Source organism: Balaenoptera physalus (assembly GCF_965194825.1).
Source record: "Balaenoptera physalus genome assembly, contig: HAP1_SCAFFOLD_796, whole genome shotgun sequence".
Classification (NCBI taxonomy): domain Eukaryota; kingdom Metazoa; phylum Chordata; class Mammalia; order Artiodactyla; family Balaenopteridae; genus Balaenoptera; species Balaenoptera physalus.
This window is the reverse complement of record NW_028125983.1, coordinates 70,576-90,885: the sequence shown is the minus strand read 5'-3', so window position 1 is coordinate 90,885 and position 20,310 is coordinate 70,576. Positions and strand designations below refer to the sequence as shown.

Genomic DNA, 20,310 nt, shown 5'->3' with positions numbered 1-20,310 from the left:
TACATCATTTCTCACAATCCCTTAGCATCTGAAGAGGCAAGTATGAAGTCATAACTTTATAATTTTTACAGTTACAGCTATAATTTCAGTTAATTATTTGGCAGGGAGGGAAAAATCTCTATCTAGGGTAAAAAGTCTTTGGTATTAAATTAACATTGATTAACATTGAACAGGTGCACCTAATTCTCTGAAAACAGGAAGGGGCTTAGATCACTTTCATTTCTTTCGTTGTTCGTAATGCCAGGAAGCAGTAATTCACTTAGTGAGATCTTGCTGATGTGACAGAGTCAGCCAGATCTCACTGATCCCAGACTCCTCTTAACTCCTCTTACTATGTCTCAGTGACCCAGGTACACGTCTGCCGGTACGGTTGCTCTCAACTGAACACTTTTCCTAGCTCAGTCCTCACATATGAAGAACAGTATGAATATCAACATGTCGAACGTAAATTTCTCCAGGATGACTGCGGTCTGTAATCATCCAAAAGGGTAGCTACTAATTATTTGCAGGAGAAGAAAAAGAAACGGATTGAAAGTTCTTCTTGAGCTCAGAAGTTGTTGCATTGTCACCAACGACTTTCTCTACATGATGCAACATCCAGAAGGACCGTAAGAAGAATGTTCCCACTAGGAATCCCACTTAAACACTAGGGGAACCCCATTTACCGTCTTTGATATCCAATTCTTGTCCATCTGTGTCCCAGAGAAGCACAGATTGCTAAGAAAACAGAGCACACAGAGCAAAGTAGGCTTGGCATTCCTTGTCTGGAACTCAAAGTCAACCTGTTGTGTGAGAGGGCGTGTGAGCCTGTGAAGAGGGGTGGGCAGGAGGGCGTCCAGAAGCAGCTGTATGGAGAGAGGAGGGAGGGGAATGACCTTTGATTTCTGATTCCTGGAAGCACCCAAAGGCAATCAGAGGGCAGAATGTCCCCCAGCTGGTTCCTGTTAGCCACTATAGAAAACCCTGGAAGTAAACCCAAACGTTTTTGTTTTTTGTTTTGTTTTGGTGCTGGGGGACACTTTTTTTTTTAGCCCCTGCAGATTCAGAAGAGAAAAAGATTAATTCCGACCTTAGTTACATTCATCAGTCTATTATTCCCTTGGTCCCAGGGTATCACAATGCTTCCCTCAAATTCTTAAATGTGTTTCTCTTAATCTCTTGACTGTTGGTTCATCTTGTGTAAAGTGGCCAGTGAGCGATGAAAGGCAGTTTCTGGGTCTTCTTTCTGTTTGCTAACACTGAAGATAAAGGCTGTCAACTTTATTTGCTTTAGTTTCCCCTGGTGTTGAATTTTATTCACCTAAGTCTCATATTTTAGGAAATCTTAACAAGCAAGCAATGCGTGAGCTGCAAAGGTGTTTGGAACAGGAGCTACTTCAAATATAATTCACGCGCAGGCTGCCTTTGTCGTTTAGTTTTGTAGTGAATAGTTTGAGAAGTGCTTGAAAGCTGGGAAAAAATTCATTTGAAGACAGCTGTGCTCATTTCCCTAGTTTAGTTCAGTGTGACTGTAGTTAAGGAGGAAAGCTTTCCTGTGTTGAAGTCCACAGTGGAATTAGTCTAGTTGCTATTAATTGAGAACGTTGCATGATTATCCCAGTCAGATTTATGCCTTAAAGTTGATGTCCTCAAATTAGGTTATCAAACAGAGGATTCTGTCGACTGCCGTCACGTTTTATTTAGATGGCCAGCGTGTGGCGCTGTTTCCTGCTAAAAGTTGCCTTTTTCATTTTCAGAAACTCCTCCGAACCTATGGTATTTACATGGCTCAGTGGAAATTTCCATGGGCTGAACAACATCAAAGAAGAACAACCCCACTTCAGTCTTTCAACAGAATAGAGCTTCAGTTTTCTGAGGAGCACCTGTGTAGGTTTCTTTTCATGTTTAGGAATGAAAATCAGAATAAAAGCATGATTATTTGAGCTTCCTTTTAAAGAGCCAAAAAAGTCTCATTTTACAAAATTTTAAATATGAATTTTACTGCACAATTTATTATTCATTTCCCGTGAATAGCAGGCCCTTCAGAAGTGAGAAATGAGGTTTTCAGTTAAAGTTATCTCATTTAAGATTTGGGATAAAATTATATAATTTACATTTCTTTCAACTCGCTTATGCTTCTCAAAATGTATGTTTGGGGGCAAACTGGTAATATTTTGGTCATGTCAAGAAGCTGAAATACACAAGTTACTTTTTATATTTTAGTGTCACGCATTTGGCTGTTACATAGTATTTCTTTTACGGCTATTTATATGTTTTTCAGTATCTACAGCTTATATATAAAATCAAATGTGAGAACCCTAACTCTTTCTGGTTGCTCATGGTAGTGTTGCTAACATTAAAATTTGTGTAAAATCAGTTAATTGCCTGGTCTTTGGGACAAGTGTTCAATTCTACTGACATTGAGCATTCTTTGAAATCATCGGGTTTTAAAGGCCCAGTGTTCCTTGCATGGGCAGCAGCTGTTATGCTCAATAAGACGCTAAAATCAACAAAAGCCCTCAAATAAGCTACAGTTAAAATTTCCTGGGGCTGCGCGGGTAAAAGTATTTACAGCTGGATATCACCATCACCATACAATTGATCCCTGAAACATAAAAATGCGCACACTCCTATACATTTTTTTAATAAGTATTTAAATTTTAGTAATTATTGCAGGGACAGAATAAAACTTTAGTGATGACTTAATCTAGAACAGGCTCTTAGGATGACTGCAGAACAGGTACCAAACAAATTTAACACTAATTGATGGATTGATGGTGACTTTGGGGGAGGGAAGGGAAAAAGGGCAAGGAGACAAATTCTTGAAGCGTAGTAGTAGCTTGAAATTGTGATATTTGACAATTCTTTGTATATTTTGCAGAAAAAAAGTTTAAAATTTTCATTAAAATATTCTTCAGCACACAAAAGTAATAGCAAACACATTTCTGATACTTCTTAGTAATATCTTAGTAAGCATCGAGGTAATTAAAAATAATACCTTTAAACCTGTGTATACTGCAACCAAATTTTTATAATCTTGCTGAAGAGGAACATGTCTTGTAAACTAAAATTATCTCCAAATAGGATATTTACATTGCAAGACGAAAAAAGCAAGCAGATAATTGCAAATGGATATGCACGTCCTTTTCCAAAAAGCTGAGTGTATATTCAGTGACCCAGTGCAAAATGCTACAATTTTCATTTGTAAATGATTAAATTTGCCATCAGGGAACAGATTGGTCCGGCGCCATAGAGGTTCACTCCATTCTTACCTGAAATCATATTACAAAGGATGCAAATCTGATATTTAGACATGCAGTTCTTAACTGCATCCGAGCTCCCCATTTCACTTTTTTTTTTTTTCTTTTTTTTAAGAGCTCTCTCTATGTTCCCTGGATCATGCAGTTCAAAGCTGAGCAGACGAGAGTTAAGTCTGGAGGAGGGGGAAAGCCCAGTTGAAGAAGAGATCTGGAAGAGTCTGGCTACCAAATTCTGACAACTCCACATGCAGATGAAGAGGTGAGTATGGGCCAAGGCTCTAGCATGGCTCACTTCTTGGTTTTTCTCAAGATGTTAATTTTTAATTTTTTAAATTTAATTTTAATTTCTCTGATGTTAACTGCAGTTTCTGAGAGAAGATGCATGTTATTGCATCATCCAGTGAAAGCAATTAAAAGGAAACTGGGCACCATGTGTGAGTTCCCTGCCCTCACTTCACTGTCCCCTATAAACCAGTGACCATGGACGACACTAGGTTTAAAACTCATAAATGCCATCGAATTAAAGTACTGGTCTTCTCCAGCTTTAGAGCAAGCTCTCAATTTGCTTTTCCAAGAGGGGAATGCCAGAGAAAGATTGTGCTTGCTTCCTTCACAGTTTATCCTTATCGAATGCAGCTGAAAAGCCTTTAAAAAGACAAGCCGCTGGCCCCCAAAAATGACTCTAAGAGTGTCTTGGCTAAATGTTTTGGAAAAAATATATCAATATGATTATTAAGAAGTAGATAGGTATGTCCAATCTATATCAACACACATACCTAAAAAAGGTACTTTAAACAAAATGAAGTCATAGATGCTACTGAAATCAAAGCTTCCACTCCATTTTAAATGGGGCACATGTTTTCTAAATCAGTTCTCTCTCAAACCTGTCCGTGGCTCACTTGCTATAGGATCAGGAGGCTTTGTTTCGAAGCTGAGATTCCAGGGCTGCCTTACCTCAGATATGCTTACTTAGAATCTCTGAACGTGGAGTCTTGGAGTACATCTTTAACAAACCTCTCAGGGGCCTCTTATTCTCTGCTTAAGGAAAAAAAAAAAGTATAAAAAGGAGAAGAAACTGATAACCTAAATCAATTGCAAGGAAGAGCATAGCTAACTTTTTGGAAACTGGGAATGGGGGCCTTGTTTTGTGTTTCTTCTGTAACCTGACTGAGATGGACCACACAGTCTGGTCCATCTGTGTTCATATACATAGAGATAAGAGTCAATTAAGGCCCTTTTCTACTCTCTTTAATAGATGGGTGTTTTGTCTATTTAAGTCCCACTGAAGTCAATATGAGGTTCATTTCCTCTCCAAATTCAGACCATGAGGTCCAACTTGGCTTTGAGGAAAGACATACTAAGCGTGTTCTTACTAAGGCACCTGGACGAGTCCCACCCATCCATTTACCTGTCATTCCTCCCATACCTACTTCTGGTTCCCCTCTCATGTGGTTGGTCTCCAGGAACGTAGGGTATGGCTTACCCAGTCATGTCAAAAGTTAGGGAGTTTCTGTGCCAATTCAAAGGGTCAGCTGTGTAATTGATTGCGCATATGTGAGCAGAATAAAATAGTAGATTTTGACTGTTATTCCGACTTTATCAAAATGCTTTCCTTTTCAAAGTTGCTTTAAACTGCAATTAAAATAAATAACATGAAAAAAGCCAGCATAATCACAGAAGATGTCTGTGATAATTCTAAAAGAAGAAAGCAATATAACCGCAAGTATTATTTTAACATGTGCATAATAAAGCAGCCCTATATGTTTAATCCTAAGCTTTCTGTGCAACTCACTAGATGTTCTTTTGTGGTTCATCATAAAATGCATTTATTCATGGAAATGAATATGTTATGTAACCCATATAAGCAGAACACACGTTGCTTTTTAAAAAAATAGTGATCCCTTTGAACATTTAAAAGCTGTTTTGAAAGCTCAGCATGCTTGTCCTTGTGATTTCACTTTCTAGAATATAAATTTCATGATATAACATGCAGAGTTATAAATCAAAGATACCATAAGAAAATATAGGCATGCATAATACCCTTGCCTTCATCAAGACCAGGTATTTGCTTAACTTTAAAACTCAAACACTGTGGGAAGGATCCACTGCAGCTTTTGGAAATGTTTTTAGTAATTCCTGAATGAAAGTGATAACATTCAGAAGACAATCCCTGTATTTAGATGTCTCTCCTCCGTTAGTTGACCTAAGGCTCAATGCACCTTCCTGCTTGGGGTCACCACGGTTAGCTTCTTTGCTCTTAGTCAATACTGAGTATGTTTAACATTCTTTAAAAAGATTTCCATCCACAGTTCTGAGCATCTTTTAAACAAACATGAGTTCATGTGAGCTCATGTCTAAATTTTTTGTTTCCAGCTCACGTGTAGCATTGTCATGCTAAAAGCTACAGGTGCCGCCGGCTATGTAATTCGTGGGACCTAGGGCGAAATGAAAATTCGGGGGACGGTGTTGAAAATTACCATCAAGGTTGTGACAGAAGAACATTAAACAAGGTATGGATCTTTCTAAGGTCACACACCCATCAGGCCAGCTCTGCCTACAGAACCTTTTGAACAAAACAACTCTGGTTTTTAAAACTCACTGGGAAACACGCTAAGCAATTAATTGTATTGGCCTTGCTGATTTAAACTATATGAAGAAATATACATGTAAGATGATGTAAAAGAAACGTGGGTATAATAGGATAACTGCAGATGGTTGTCGCTACCATTGAACAGGATGATCTCAAAATCTTAGAGTGGAAAATCTGCAGAATTTTAGGGGGACAGGATTGGAGGTTGGAAAAAGCCATGGGCTCTATGGGAAGAAGACTCCAGCTTTGCGCGGTATCTTTGAGCAGGTTGCGTGCATCTAGACGCTCCAGCTACGCTTAGTGGTGTATTTAGGGAGATACTGCGTTTTGGAACGTGCGAGTGCAATTCTGTATGAGAATGTGGCAGTGTCAGTTTATGGGAGTATCGGTCAGTTGTCCCGCATCCGAATGAGTGTGCATGAGTCTTTCGGACTCTGTTGCGTTCCATAAATATCCCCAAGTTTGGAGCACAGCCTTCCTCACGTCCCAGCCCTCTGTAGGCTCTCCTACCGGCAGGGGGCTGGAGCGCAGTCACTTCCCAGTGGAGCTCAGGGCAGGACAGAGCTTTGTTAGGGGTGGTGTAGCATAGATGCTGCAGCGTCTCTTCCTCTGGTGGGGCCCTAGCTGGGGATGGAGAACGCGTGTGGTGAAAGAGCATTGGAAGAGAGTACAAGAAGGGACAGGGCAGTAATTTTGCTGCTAAAAAGGCCAAATCAAAAGACTTGGGGCAAAGACAAGGAGAAGAGTGTAGGAAAGGTTTGTCTTGAATAAGTCACTCAGGCTGGGCGGGTAGTGCTTACTAGAACAACACACACCTGAGGAAACTAGGGGTGTGGGTCTATGTAACAAATGTTCCTGGCTGCCCGCTCACATCGGTTTCCACGGGATAATGGGAAGGAGGGAAGGAAAGGATTGGAGGAAGGTCTGAATGGAGGGAGGAAGAAGAGGGGGAAGAAGGAAGGAAGGAAGAGAGGAAGGGAATGAAGGAAAGAAAGAAGGAACGAGGGAGGGAGGAGGAGGGACGTGTCAGTCAAACGTCCCTGCCTGGCCGCTGTCTCGCCTTGTTACACCCATCACAGTTCTGTCACTTAGCTCTTTTCCACTCCTCGGGAAAAGGGAAATTCAGATAAGCGAAAGCGTGAGCGGAGCTGAGCCCGGGGTAGGAACCGGGGAGAAAGCCCACAACGTAGGGGCGCTCCATCCTTCCTTAGCCTCTTCCCATGCCTTGTGGGTCCCGAGGCCCTGCTGCCAGAGGCAGCGCCTCACATCCAGGCCCGGGCTTGCTCGCACCTGACGTTCACCTGGATGGCGAAGGGGGAGGTGGGGCAGGAAGGAGCGCAAGCGGACCGTGGGGGAACCTGCGCGGGAGCGGACCACCTGGAGAGGGGCGCACGGCGGCGCTCGGCCGGCATCCCCCTGCGGTGGAGCTCCCGGCTCGCTGCCCCTCAGACCTGCCCACGGCCCTCCGCCCGCCCCCCGTCACTCACTTCCCTTCCAGCCAATGGCGCGGCCGCCTGTCACCCTCACCCCACCCCTGGAGGCAGAGCGGGGAGGGCCTTGGCAGGGAGGGCGCGGGGCCGGAGTTGAATGATTGAACTTTCCAGCGGAGTTGCGGCGGCCGCGAGGTTCCCGGCAGTGCGGCCCCGGCGCGGAGCTGGGAGCCTCGGCCAGCGCCCGGCGCCCGCGCCCCCGACCCGCAGCCATGGTGCCCGGGGCGCCCCTGACCCTCTGCCTCTGGCTGGCGGCCTCCGGGGGATGCCTGGCGGCCGGCTCCGGCGCGACGGCCGCCCGGCGGCTGGACGAGTCGCTGTCGGCCGGGAGCGTCCAGCGCGCCCGCTGCGCCTCCAGGTGCGCCTCAGCCTGCAGATCACGCGCATCTCCGCCTTCTTCCAGCACTTCCAGGTACGAACCGCCGCCCGCCCGGGTCCTCCCCGGCGCTGCGGGCCGCGGCGGGTGCGCACGGGGCGCGCGCCTCCCAGCCTCGCCGCCCAAACTTCTCGCCCAGCTCAGCCGGCAGGTCCGGCTTTCCCTCCGCGCGGATTTTACAATCTGGGTGCGCGAACCCTCTTTTCCAGCCCCCTCCCTGCTCCCGAAAGGGAAAAGAAGCCTGCGGCATCTTTACCTGACTCCCTTCTTCCGAGGGGGAAACGAAAGGCGGTTTCTTTGGGAAGGGAGAGCAGTTTTGTGGCTTCCAAGGGTGGAAGTGTGGGTTTGTTAGTTGCCCGGGACTTCGGCGCGGGACTGCGGGCTGGTAGCGAGTCCCGCAAACTCCGGGGCGCTCCGGGCCCTCGGCGCGGCGGGCGCCGCGGGCACAGCGAGCGAGACCGGGAGGCGCGCACCGCTGCGCCCGGGGACCCGCGCGACGAGCCCCGGCCCCGCAGGTGCCCGCGGGCGGACACTTTTGTCTCTTTCGAGCTTTGCTTTCGCACTCGGCGGGCCGAGAGCTCGCGGCCCACCCTTCGAGCCCTGGGGGGGCCAAGTCGTGCGTTCCAGCGCGTTTGTGTTGGGGCCCGGGGAGGCGGTGGTGATGGTAGCTGTGCGCGCCCCGATTCGGAGCCCCAGAGCTTCTAGGTCTCGCCAACGAATGGCGTGGATGCAGGGGATCCGGGACTTGGAGGCGCCGTGTTTGGATGCTCTGAGCGGACTCCCGGGGGCCAGTATCGCCCCCAGCCCTCGTAGGTTCTGTCGGCTTGAGGGTAGGAGAGCTTGTGGGAGTGTGGGTGTTGGGTGTGTAGAAGGTTCAGAGAACGGCACGCTTGGTGCTGTGGATGGCCGGGATCCTGGGGCGGGGGGGGGGGGAAGGGAGGGCGCCACAGAGGGGAGGACCCCCGCGGGACTTGCTCAGGGACACTGGCTGAGGGTGGGCGCACGGGAACCGCTCCCGGCCCCGACCGAGGCGCGTCTCACAGCTGCCTTCCCCAGCTGACCCGAGTGCGCGCACTCTGAAACCATTCACGCAGATAACCGAATTCCTCTCGTCTGCCGTGGTTCTCGCCCTCGGCTCTTCGTCTCTCTCCTTAGTTGCTCACCTGTTCCAAAGTTCCGACTTCTCGCCGCAGGGAAAACTGCGGAGGCCAGAAGGAGACCGGGGCTCCTGGGTGGGGTTCTAAGCCGAGCCCTCTGCCCTTGAGAAATAAACTGGGCGTCTCTTCCACTCGGGCGGGATAAATGGGCCTTCCCAGAGGCCCTGGGGACTAACCTGCGACGGGAGGCCATCGTAATGACCGTGGAGTTGGGGACGAATCTCCGAAGTCTGAAGCCATGTTCATTCTGGCTTGAGAACTCATGAAACCTCGCGCCGAATGGCACAAGGAGAAGTAAAAGTTGGGATCTTCAGAGAGTGAACCAGCTGGCGAAGTTTGCGTGCGCCTGAGTGCGTGCTTCTCTATGTTCTCAAAGAAGCGACATCCGGTGGGTGTCAGAGAACTCGGCGCGCTCTGCTGTCCTCGTGGGTCCTCAGGGAAAGGGAAAAGGGAGTGTGGTCTCGTGCGCTGAAATTACGCCGACATCCTGGAGAGGGCCCCTCCCCAGCCACCTGGTTTCCAAACCGCCGGCCCTGCGTTCAGTCACTCTCCTGAGGAGATGCCGCGCTACTGTGTAAACGACAACAGAAAACAAAACAAAACGGCAGCCTGTTCCCAGGGAGAAAGAGTATCTTTTCTTTTTCTTCTTCCCTTCCTTTCTTTCTTCTTTCTTTATTTTAATTGAATTGTCAGTTGCTGTAATTTATTTGTTTTACAGTTTCAGCGGCTAAAGAAGCAGTTTAGATCAAGCCAATTCCTGTGAAAGGCTTTTCTTGTGGTCTCTTGGCATGATTCCTCTTCGGAAGAAAAACTGCTGACAGAATACACATTGCCAGACAATCCTGATTACATTTTAATTAGCTGGGTGAAATAAGCTGCAAATTACTCAGTTAGGACTTAATAACTGCTGTTTTTGCAATCAATTGCAAAGCCATTCTTGGAGGTTTAACCCTAACCTGGTAATGCCTATCTGATTTATCTAAATTGCAGGGATTAAGCGTTCTTAAGATTTGAGAAGACAGAAGCACACACTCCTTATAAAGCGTCAAGCTTCCCTGCCCCTCCCCCTTCTTAAATAATTGGAAGGATGTGGAGGGATCAGCCTGCGGGCAGCTCATTACGCTGCACGTGGAATGTATTAGTGGGCAGGAGAGGCTGGGCTGGTGGAAGGGGTCGGAAGAGCCCCTTCTCTCAGGGTCACCCCACCCACTTGGGCAAATAAACCGTAGCAGAAGGCTGTTTCTGGAGCAGGTGCCGGTTCCCAGCTTCTCCTGCTCAGTTCCCGGCCTCCTTTGAAGGGGCTGTCAGGGCCAGTGACCTGGGCTAGCAGGCCTGCAGAGGAGGCTGGGGTCCAAACGTCTCCGCCCCAATTCTGCACGCTCTCCAGTGCCTCCCAGCCTTGCAGCTCGAGGCTGAAGGTGGATGGGGCGCACGTGTGCCTCCACATGTGTGGGGCTGGATCGGCTTCACCTGTCAGTCATGTGGCTGTCAACCTTGCCTGACGGCACAGGGGACTCAACACTGATGCCTGGAAGTGGGGGTGGTGATGGGGATACCGGAGCATCTGTATCCTGAATGGTCTGCCCACGGTCCCCGACCTGAAGGAGCTTAGGATTTCATACTGCAAGGGAGACGGATTCTGAACTGAGTCATTGATTTCACCACTGAGGGCTGCCTCTCATTTGTGGAAAGCAGTAACGGCTAGCATCTCACAGGTTATCAGTACCCGGCTCCACGATGCCGTGCGCAGGGCATTTGGCACGTTGCCATTTCAGGTTCACACGTATCATGCGTGCACGTGGCTAAAAGCCTGGCAACGGAGGCAGTTGGGAAGGGCGTCCTTTCCTCAGTGAATGCAGCTGTGGGGTAAGGAGCAGGGAGGTGGGCTCTGGAGCCGGGCAGATGGGCTCTGCGTCAGGCTTTGCCACTTGGCAGATATGTAGCTTGGGGAAGATCACCTTCCTGAACTTCCAGCCTCTCGTGTGCCCGGTAGGACACCTGCCCAGCAAGGTGGAGATCATAAAACTTGTTGGGGATAATGAAAGCGATGGTAATAAAGGGGTCACTGTTCTGGGGGTCTTACAAGTCTGTCTCATTTCATCCCCACAACCGTCATACAAAGAAGGTACCGTTGGTGTCCTCCTAGAACTGATAAGGACCCGAGATGCTGAGACGCTAATAGACGGGGGACCTGGGTTCCCAGCAAGGACAGCTACAGGTTTGGGATTTGTTCCTATCTCTAGGATTTTATTGGTTAGTGGTTTAACTTACTTCAGAACTGGTTGCCTTTTTCTCAGGCCCCAGCGCCAAATGGAAACATGCCGTCCATTATTCAGAGAGCAAGAAGTGTTGTCGAAGGAACTAAAATATAAAACTTGTTCTTTCTTCTGTGACCCTTCTCTCTTGGAATTTGCTATCCAATGCTGTTCTCGGTAAAGCATAATTTAAACGTGAAGTCATTCGCATGGATTTCACTGTTCATCTTTCTCTTGTGCAGTGCCAGCGTTACATGCAAACATCAGATCATTTCACTTATATGTGGAATCACCAGCTGTGCACAGTTTTGATTTCCTGGTCCATCCCTGGAGGGAAAAGTGGGGACCAGACTCAGGAAGGTGGGAAGGAGGAAGCGAGGACCCCCAAAGTGCCCTGTGTAGGGTGTGCCCAGTGGGTGCCCCACAAGGGGATCTTGCAGGACGTGTGTAGACCGTCATGGGCACCCAGGGTCTGGCGAGCGCACAAGCCTGCTCGGGCACGGCACTTGCCCAGTGCCCTGTTCTGCCAGCTGCTGGACCAACGCATTGCACTTTGTTCTAGCCGGGTCCTCAGGAACCTGAGCCAGGCGTCTCCCCCTCCTACTGCTCAACCCGTAGCAGATGGTCAGCCCCCAGGTGTACTTAGATCTGCTTGCCAGATGCAGTTAGCTACCTGCATTAGGGACGGGCAGTAGGCTTGTTCCCGTGGAGTCTCGGACTCTGGCTGGCCATCCACCAAACACAGTATGATGGTCCCAGCGTGGGACGGGGACAGCTACCACTGAACTCTGGGACACATCACCGCACGCATGCGCCGCCCTGACCCTCCTTGTGGTCACTCTCAGGTCCCTGCAGAGGGTAGGGTGTGACCGTGATTTGGGGGTGAGGAGGGGGAGGCTGGGAGGGTTGGGGTGCCGGTGGGCCAGGGAGTGGGCAGCCGAGAATCTTGCCTGGGGAGGAGGGGGCGGTGAGAGGCAGCAGCATGCCTGCCGGAGCCTCCAGAACATGCTCCTGTATCCCATCAGACTGCACACACGAAACGCACACTCCAAGATAAGATCATTGAGCATTTCAGTGTGGCGGTCTCGGCACATTACCCCTCAGGTGCACGGCCCCTTCTGAGCGTGGGCCACGTGCACCGGTCATTTGTCCCTGAAGCTGGCCCTGGTTTGGGTTTTTGTTTTTTTTTTTAATAAATAAATAAATAAATAAATTTATTTATTTATTTATGGCTGTGTTGGGTCTTCGTTTCTGTGCAAGGGCTTTCTCTAGTTGTGGCAAGTGGGGGCCACTCTTCATCACGGTGCGCGGGCCTCTCACTATCGCGGCCTCTCTTGTTGCGGAGCACAGGCTCCAGACGCGCAGGCTCAGTAGTTGTGGCTCACGGGCCCAGTTGCTCCGCGGCATGTGGGATCTTCCCAGACCAGGGCTCAAACCCGTGTCCCCTGCATTGGCAGGCAGATTCTCAACCACTGCGCCACCAGGGGAGCCCTGGTTTGGGTTTTTTAACCCTTGGAAGAGGTAGGTTAAGCCCACTTGTCCTGGTGGTTCTTCATATTCTGTCCATCGTGTTCAAGGGTACAATGCTGACGTGCTCACTTGGGAATAACCTGCTGTGCCCTTGTTTTCTCAACCTCACTAGAAGATTAAAGAAGAGGGAAAACAGAGACAATGTGCCTGAAGCAAGCTCTGTCTCTTTTTGGGTGACTCTCATTTAACTTGAGAGTGGCCTCCTCTCCTGCGCTCGCTGGGACCTTCAGGGCGGAGACCCTGCCTGTCTCGCTAGGTCCTGCTCGTCACGGCAGTGATGGAGCTGAGTCTCAGCTTTACCGATAGAGTCCTTGCACTAAATATTAGCAGACCTGCAACCTGCTCTTTCTCTGCCCGAGTTTTCCCAGAGGAGGCTCAGTAGAATGGGGCTTGAGGAAAAAGAGTAGCCCACGTGTAATAAAATAGGAAGAGTGCGTCTATTTCTCTGCCAGATTTTGGGACCTGAAAATTTTGGGAAAAGTGGGTGGAATCTTCTTGGAAGATAAGTAGCAGGTTGCTGGCAGCCTTGGTCCTAGGGCTCTAGAATTTTATTAGTGTTAAGAGATTCCACCTTAATGGGACATTAGTCACTCTCCAAACTACTGCTGATAGACTCGTTTAGGTAGCTGATTAGAGATCAGAGGCTTTTTTCTAGCAGTAATTGGAAGCTGTTTGTTTTGGCAAAAGGGAGAACTAAGCTGGTGATTAGCTCATTCTGCTTAGAGGACTAGCCTCTCCTCTCAGAAAAAGTAAACAAACAATTACTTTGTTTGTTTCAAACAAACAAAGCATCAGAAACCTTTAGCAGCCACAAATCTGCCCCAGGCTCGCAGATTTTTGGAGGAGCGATTTTGTGGTGAATACACTCAGCTGTGGTGTGTCCGTTTGGCCTGCCGTGAGATTGAAGTTACATGCTAGAAAGTCTCTGGGAAGAGAGTCCATCCTCAAGTTTGACCTTTATATTTCCTGGTCTGGGTCACTGGATCTCTGGCTGTGTTTCTAAGAATTTCTGAATTTGACCCAAACTAAATATTAGGTTATTCATGGCAAATTTTCATGTTTTTAATACAGCATTTCTCCTTGAACCGTGATTTACAAGTGTATCTTATTGTGACTATTACAGAACATTAAGAAAACACATTAGAAAATACCGACTTATTTATTTCTTTGTGCACTGTACTATTAGAGGAGAAATATATTTATATTTATATATCTATATATGTTTATATATCGAGTATAGTATATATTTTTATATATTTCAATATATTATATTAATAAAATACATACATGTATGTATGTTTGGAGACCTACATTTAAAAGTTAATGTTGTTGGTTTAAGCATTCCCACCTTAATAGCCTCCTAACTTATCATTTTTTTACGTTTTTTTGAAATAGATTGATCAGGTTTCACTGTATAACCTACCTGGGTATGTTTCGGCAAATGGGCATAAAACTTTCAGGCTAGGTAAAGAAACTTATCAAAGTGTCAGTGGGCACTGCTTGTATTCACTCAGAAATGGAGAAGTTCCTACGTGTGACTTGCTATTGCCTTCCGGAAATCTGATTCTCACACGATTTTGAGGGTTGGGCTTGAGACAATGATCAGTGAAGCGTATCTGTATTATTGAGAGACATTTTTTATATGAACAATAGTACTGGGGAAAATAGCAAACGCCCTGTTGGAATGCTTTGTCAAATTACCCCATAACTCATACTGTTGGTGCAGTGTCTGAGCTCCAAGTCCTTTCGAGTGCTGAAGCCAGCCACCTTTCAACATTTCCACTCACCCTGCACTCCATATTTTGGAAGTATGTTGTCTATCAACATATGGCCTTTATTAAGTATGACCTAGTTTTTCCTCGTCACATTAATCAAAGATATCCATAACTCCTTCAAACTTCAGATCAGCGTGAGGTCGCCCGCATTACCACAGTAGACTGATAAAACTGACATTCTTGACATTTTAGTTATTTTTGTACCATCTATCTTAGGAGAATGTGTAATTTGTTTTGGATTCTCTGAATATTGGAAATGGGTCATAGACACCTATTCCTTCTCAGGAGACGCTGTTGGTGACTTTCTGTCCCTCACCCCACCAGCTCCCTGGCTCCTGGATCGGCAGCTAATAGCTTACAGCTGCTCCCCCAGAGAGACTAACCTTTAGCCGCTGGGCACCATCTTGCCAGCAGGGCAGTGTACCCTCCTTCCCTGATGAGGGCAGATCATAGCCATTGGCTCACCGCTGGGGGATACAGGAGGCCAGCCCTCTGCTGGGATCAACTCTGGTGCAATTTATGCTGCAAAGCATTGCACGGGGCCAGGCTTATCAGGGCTCTAGCCGAGATCACATCCCTACTCAGCTCCTCCTGCATCCTTCCCTCCCCTTCCACTGAGAGTTTCCCCCCTGATACATCACATTCACAGAAAGACCCCTTTCAGCCTCAGCTTCCACGAAACCCAACCTCAGACACCTACCTTCAGATACCTCATCTGATTCAACCCTTTTGTTTTGCAGATTGGACAGCTTGATGCTTATAGGAATGATTCATTCAAGCACATACAGATAATAGATAGTAGAAGTCAAGATATAACCCAGCGTTCACAACTCTCAGCTCAGACTTTCCCCACTATCCCCTTTATTGGTTTTTTTATTGTTTATTTTTTTAACTTAATTTTTATTTTACATTGGCGTATAGTTGATATACAGTGTTGTGTAGTTTCAGGTGTACAGCCAAGTGAATCAGTTATACATATACATATATCCATTCTTTTTCAGATTCTTTTCCCATATAGGTTATTACAGAACACTGAGTAGAGTTCCCTGTGCTCTACAACAGGTCCTTGGTGATGATCTATTTTATATACTGTATAGTAGTGTGTACATGTTAATCCCAAACTCCTAATTTATCCCTCCCCCTCCTTTCCCCTTTGGTAAGCATAAGTTTGTTTTCTACGTCTGTGAGTCTGTTTCTGTTTTGTAATCCACCATTCCCTTTAAAAAAAAAAAAGTGAGAGTTTATACAAATTAAAAAAAGAATCCTTCTAGATGGGGAAGCACGTAAGAGTCGGTACGTCTTCTGTTATTTGAATTTAGTTTATCTCTCCTGATGATTTCAGTAAAAAGTTTCAAATCTTGATCCTAAGACATAAGCACATCGTGCTCCTTCATTGCCTCTGTGAAAAAATATGTGTACTCGGCGCTCCGTGTGTTCTGGTTCTGCCTATCCGCAGTTGGGTGAATCCGCCAATGAGGAACCCGCGGATACAGAGGACCGGCTATACTCTTATTATAACACGGACCGGCTGTCCGTATTTACATAACAGACTTGAGCATCTGCGGATTTGGTATCCACAGGGGTCCTGGAACCAATCCCCCACAGATCTCAAGGGACGACTGTACTGTTAAAGCCAGCTTGAAATAGTTGTCTGGTAGGTGGACAGTAGGTGGGGTGAGGGGACATCATTAACCTCAGTACCCCTGGCAGGTCTAAGAGGATGGCAAAGAGGACCAGTTAGTTCAGATATTAACCAACTTTGCATTTACTCAGCAAGTGACCAGGCTGCCACATCTCCCAGGACCAAGAGTCCCCTCCATCTCTTTAAAAGATTACGCACATGGTTTCAAAATAATGAGCGGAGGCATTTTCCCTGATGGTGATGGAGAAGGTTGGATAAAAGTGGTTACCCCTGATAGCCGATGAGTAAGGAAAGATTTATGGAAGCAGTGTTTATGGCTCATTTTAATGTAAATCTCAGACTGTAGATGCTGGGTCTGTTTCTCCCTTAAAAAACAAACAAACCCCACAAAAAACGCCGCTTTAATCACTTCCACTTATTTCAGCTAATATCGATGGATTGCTGCAATTTCAAAGATGAGGTGGTAAAGTCCCTACTCCTGAGGGATTTATAGTCTGGTAGGGGCTAAGACTTGTAAACAGACCACTGCAGTCCACAAGGGAGGGCTCAGGGAGAGTTACTTGTGTGAGATCTCAGGCTGGTTGCTATAGGGGACGCGTCCTAGGGGAGACGACGCTTGAGCTGAGCCTCAAAAGCTGGGCTCTTCCAACGCAGAACAGCCAACGTGAGCAAACGCAGAGTCTCGCAGGAGTTTGCTCTGTCTGCTGGGGGCTCTCGGTGGCTCCTCACGGACGGGATGCGGCGTCAGCCCGCCCAGCCTGCAGCCAGGCATTGGGAACTTGTTGGTAAGAGCTGGTACAAAGCTCAAGTGCTTTGTTCTGCAGGACGGGTTGAGAGCAGGTCATCACGCTTAGGGGTGTCTTCCTGCTTCGTGCTGATGTGGTTGGACATCAGGCGACACTACCAGCTGCCCTCATGCTACGGAGTTGACCTCTGTGGAGAGCCTCGCCAGCACCCCTAAGAAAGAGCCCCAGATGAGCATGAAAAGGAGAGAAGGGGGCTGCGTCTCCCGTCTCCCTGCCATCACGCTTTGGCTTACGGACGGACCCCAGTTCCGATTGGTGGGGCTGGATCCTAAGTAAGAAACTCTCCTGAATCACTGAGCCACAGGGGGTAGAAGGTACTTAGCGTTCATCGCATTTTTTGCTTTCTTGGTGCTGAGAAAGTAGTTTCACATAAAATATCTATTTGACCTTCACAGCAACTCTTTGAGGTCAGGAGTGTTATTTTATGTTTACAGATAAGACAACTGAAGGTTGTGAGCTATTGGGAAGTGAGATAGCCAAGTCTTTATAGCAGAAACTCAAGCCCTAATTGTCATGTTCCTAAATATTTATACTAAATGATCTGCTTCTCAGCATGTTGACAGTGAGAGAAGACAGAGTGAAAATATCAGCTGTAATATCATCGACAGTCACGGAGTTTTGGGGGGAAACGGACCTCCATGTCTCACTCTCTCCTTGCCTCTTGGAGGTACCACTGCATCACGAAGTGCCACAATTGTGGACGATTGAAAGGTTGCTGGTGTGATAGAAAAAAACCATTAAAAATATCAGTCCATCAACGACATCCGCTGTGCATCTGTCTACCCCAATCTTTCTTCCAACCAATATGGATCTGTCACACACAGATGTTTTTTAGGTAGCTTAGATTCTGGGGACCCAGCATAAGTGACACATGCTTCCTGCCCACAAAAGAATTATTTTCTAGTGGAGAGAGAGAGGGCGGGGCGGGGGGGGGCAGACATTTACGCAAATAGTTGCAAAGAGTTGTTGAAGTGAAGAAAGTGTTATAATCATGAATCATCTTTTAAATCTTTATAGAGAATTGTGTAACACATTATCATAATTTCTTAGATGAAGATTTTTTTTCCCTTATAAGTTGATTTTGTTTAGGTCCACCCAGAATCCCACTTGTCTAGCAAAATAACAGAGTAGTATTGTGATCCTTGCAGGCATGTTTCACGAACAGCTGAACTCCTTGATGCCGTGGAGGATGAGTTTGTTGTCTGGGAGTAACAGAGGTCTCAGGGCTTCACCCTTGACCTTCATTCTTGGCTGCCGTTGCTGTTTTGTACAGTGGTGGGACACATTTGGAATATTTGCAAGTGGTGTTCATGGCTTGTAGGTATGTGACAGCTACTTCCAAGAACTCAGGGTGTCTTATAAGTTTGCTCGCTTTCCTTTTGTTTTGGTTTTGGGAGTGTGTGTGTGTGTGTTTGTGTGTGTGTGTGTTTACATTTTATCATTCTTTGCATCATCTCTAAGATATAAAAGTTGGACAGTAAGGAATTCTGAGAAAAGAATTTAGAAAATTCTCAAGGCAGTGCATGAAAAGAAAATGGTGATGAATTGGGGTTCTTTAATCCCCCAGAGTGCAAAAATCTATCCTCAGGGGAATCTGAGAAACAATGGCTCATCAAGAGGGAAGAAAAGCTCTTAATTCACATGCTATTTATCCTTTTGTTTTAAATTATAACTTTCGTCATTTAATAAGCTTTTTGGTCTCCAAGTGATTAATATCCTGCCAACTTGAGAAAATAACATTCTGTTAGAGTGACCTCAAAATATATGATTTTGTATTTCATATTACCTTCTTACTTCGAAAGATAAGGCAGATATGCCGTCACCACTGAAAACAGTCAAGTAATGTCTGGTGACCGCCATCTTCATTTTAGGGAAGTGCGTGTTCTTACTGGCGTGCATAGGATCTCAAATAACCTTCAGCGAACAAGAATGCATGTTTCCCCTCAATTCAGTATCTAATTATCACGGATGACTTTTTAAATTTCATAGCTAATTTCTGGTTATATCCAAAGAAGTGACAATTTTATAAGTCTGTAAGTGAAAACACAAAACAGAGGGTCCTTTTAATGAAACAAGAAACGTTAATTTTGCACAGTAATCCATCACCTTACGAAAATGTTGTTAATCATACTGGTGCTGGGGACAAGAAAAATGATGGGAATTCATTCACTTAAGCAACTTAGAGCTCTTTTCTCCATATTCTGTTTGCAGTTTACACCTTTTTCAACCCACTTTAATATTCTAATGCATTAATAATTCTTATGTGTGAAACACATCACAGTGTTTTTGTTCTTCCTCTCTCCCTCCAATGCAAATGATGGTCTGGTCTTGTTGGAGGACAAACCAGGTGGATCACATTCTTGGGAGATTACTGACAGCTTCTCTAAAAGAAAGACTGAAACAGTTGAGAAATTCTAAATGCAAACAAATATAAAGCTTTCAGGTTAAAGGTGATTTTACCTATTACTTATTGTGTCTCTATTGAGTTCATATAAACGGTTCATCTGATGAACGTTTATCAACTCTTGTTTAATTCTCTGATAACACATAATTGAGAGAGACAGCACTTTCTAGACTTAAATAAATGCCTCTATTCCTGTCTTTAAATGCCTACACTACTGGAATGAATAGCACTCTTTTGAAATTTATACTGTTGGTTATACTTTGTGGTCTGGAAACAAAATTGACAAAGGCTTGCAATAGCAAAAGAGATTTTGAAGAGGATGCACGTCTTGTAGTGATATGTCACCCCAGCCGCTGGACAGGTTTCCAAGTGCTGTTACAACAACCCAAATATGGCAAGGATCCTGGCATCTCAGGATCATTAGCTTGCTTTCCAACGGATGAGCAGACCCCTTCAGAATGCAAATACCAAGACCATTTCCAATCATGAGGGAATCATCACCACCACCACCATCATCATCACCATTATCATCATTATCACCATCACCACCATCACCATCATCACCATCATCATCATCATCACCATCATCACCACCACCATCACCACCATCACCATCATCACCACCACCATCACCACCATCACCATCATCACCACCATCACCATCACCATCATCATCACCACCACCATCACCGTTATCATCACCATCATCACCATTATCACCATCATCATCATCACCATCATCACCATTATCACCATCATCATCATCACCATCATCACCATCACCATCATCACCATCAGCATCACCACCATCATCATCATCATCACCATCACCATTATCATCATCATCACCATCACCACCATCACCATCATCATCACCACATTTGGAAATATGACACTGTTCCCTGAGAAATCTCTGTACAAACAATTCTGTTGAGATACTCAGATATCCATGCCTATCCATCATGACAGGCTACTTATTTTTGCCCCTGCTTACTGATGTCTATCCTTCCCTTGATGGCCATTCCCCCAAGAAGAGGGTTTTGCTC

At 46.3% G+C, this 20,310-nt stretch overlaps 1 long non-coding RNA gene and 1 pseudogene across 2 annotated transcripts in view; both read left to right on the top strand.

Moving 5' to 3' along the window:
• The window catches only part of LOC309653665, a 305,518-nt gene extending 300,445 nt beyond the window's left edge, over nt 1–5,073 (top strand). Inside the window, exon 3 of the long non-coding RNA XR_014259351.1 lies at nt 3,355–5,073. This is a non-coding gene — a long non-coding RNA (uncharacterized lncRNA). The remainder of the gene's footprint in view (nt 1–3,354) is intronic.
• Nucleotides 5,074–7,420: 2,347 nt separating this feature from the next.
• LOC309653664 (anosmin-1 pseudogene) overlaps nt 7,421–20,310 on the top strand; it is a 39,495-nt pseudogene continuing 26,605 nt past the window's right edge. The window contains exon 1 of the transcript in view: nt 7,421–7,731. The product of the transcript in view is annotated as an anosmin-1 pseudogene (transcript). The remainder of the gene's footprint in view (nt 7,732–20,310) is intronic.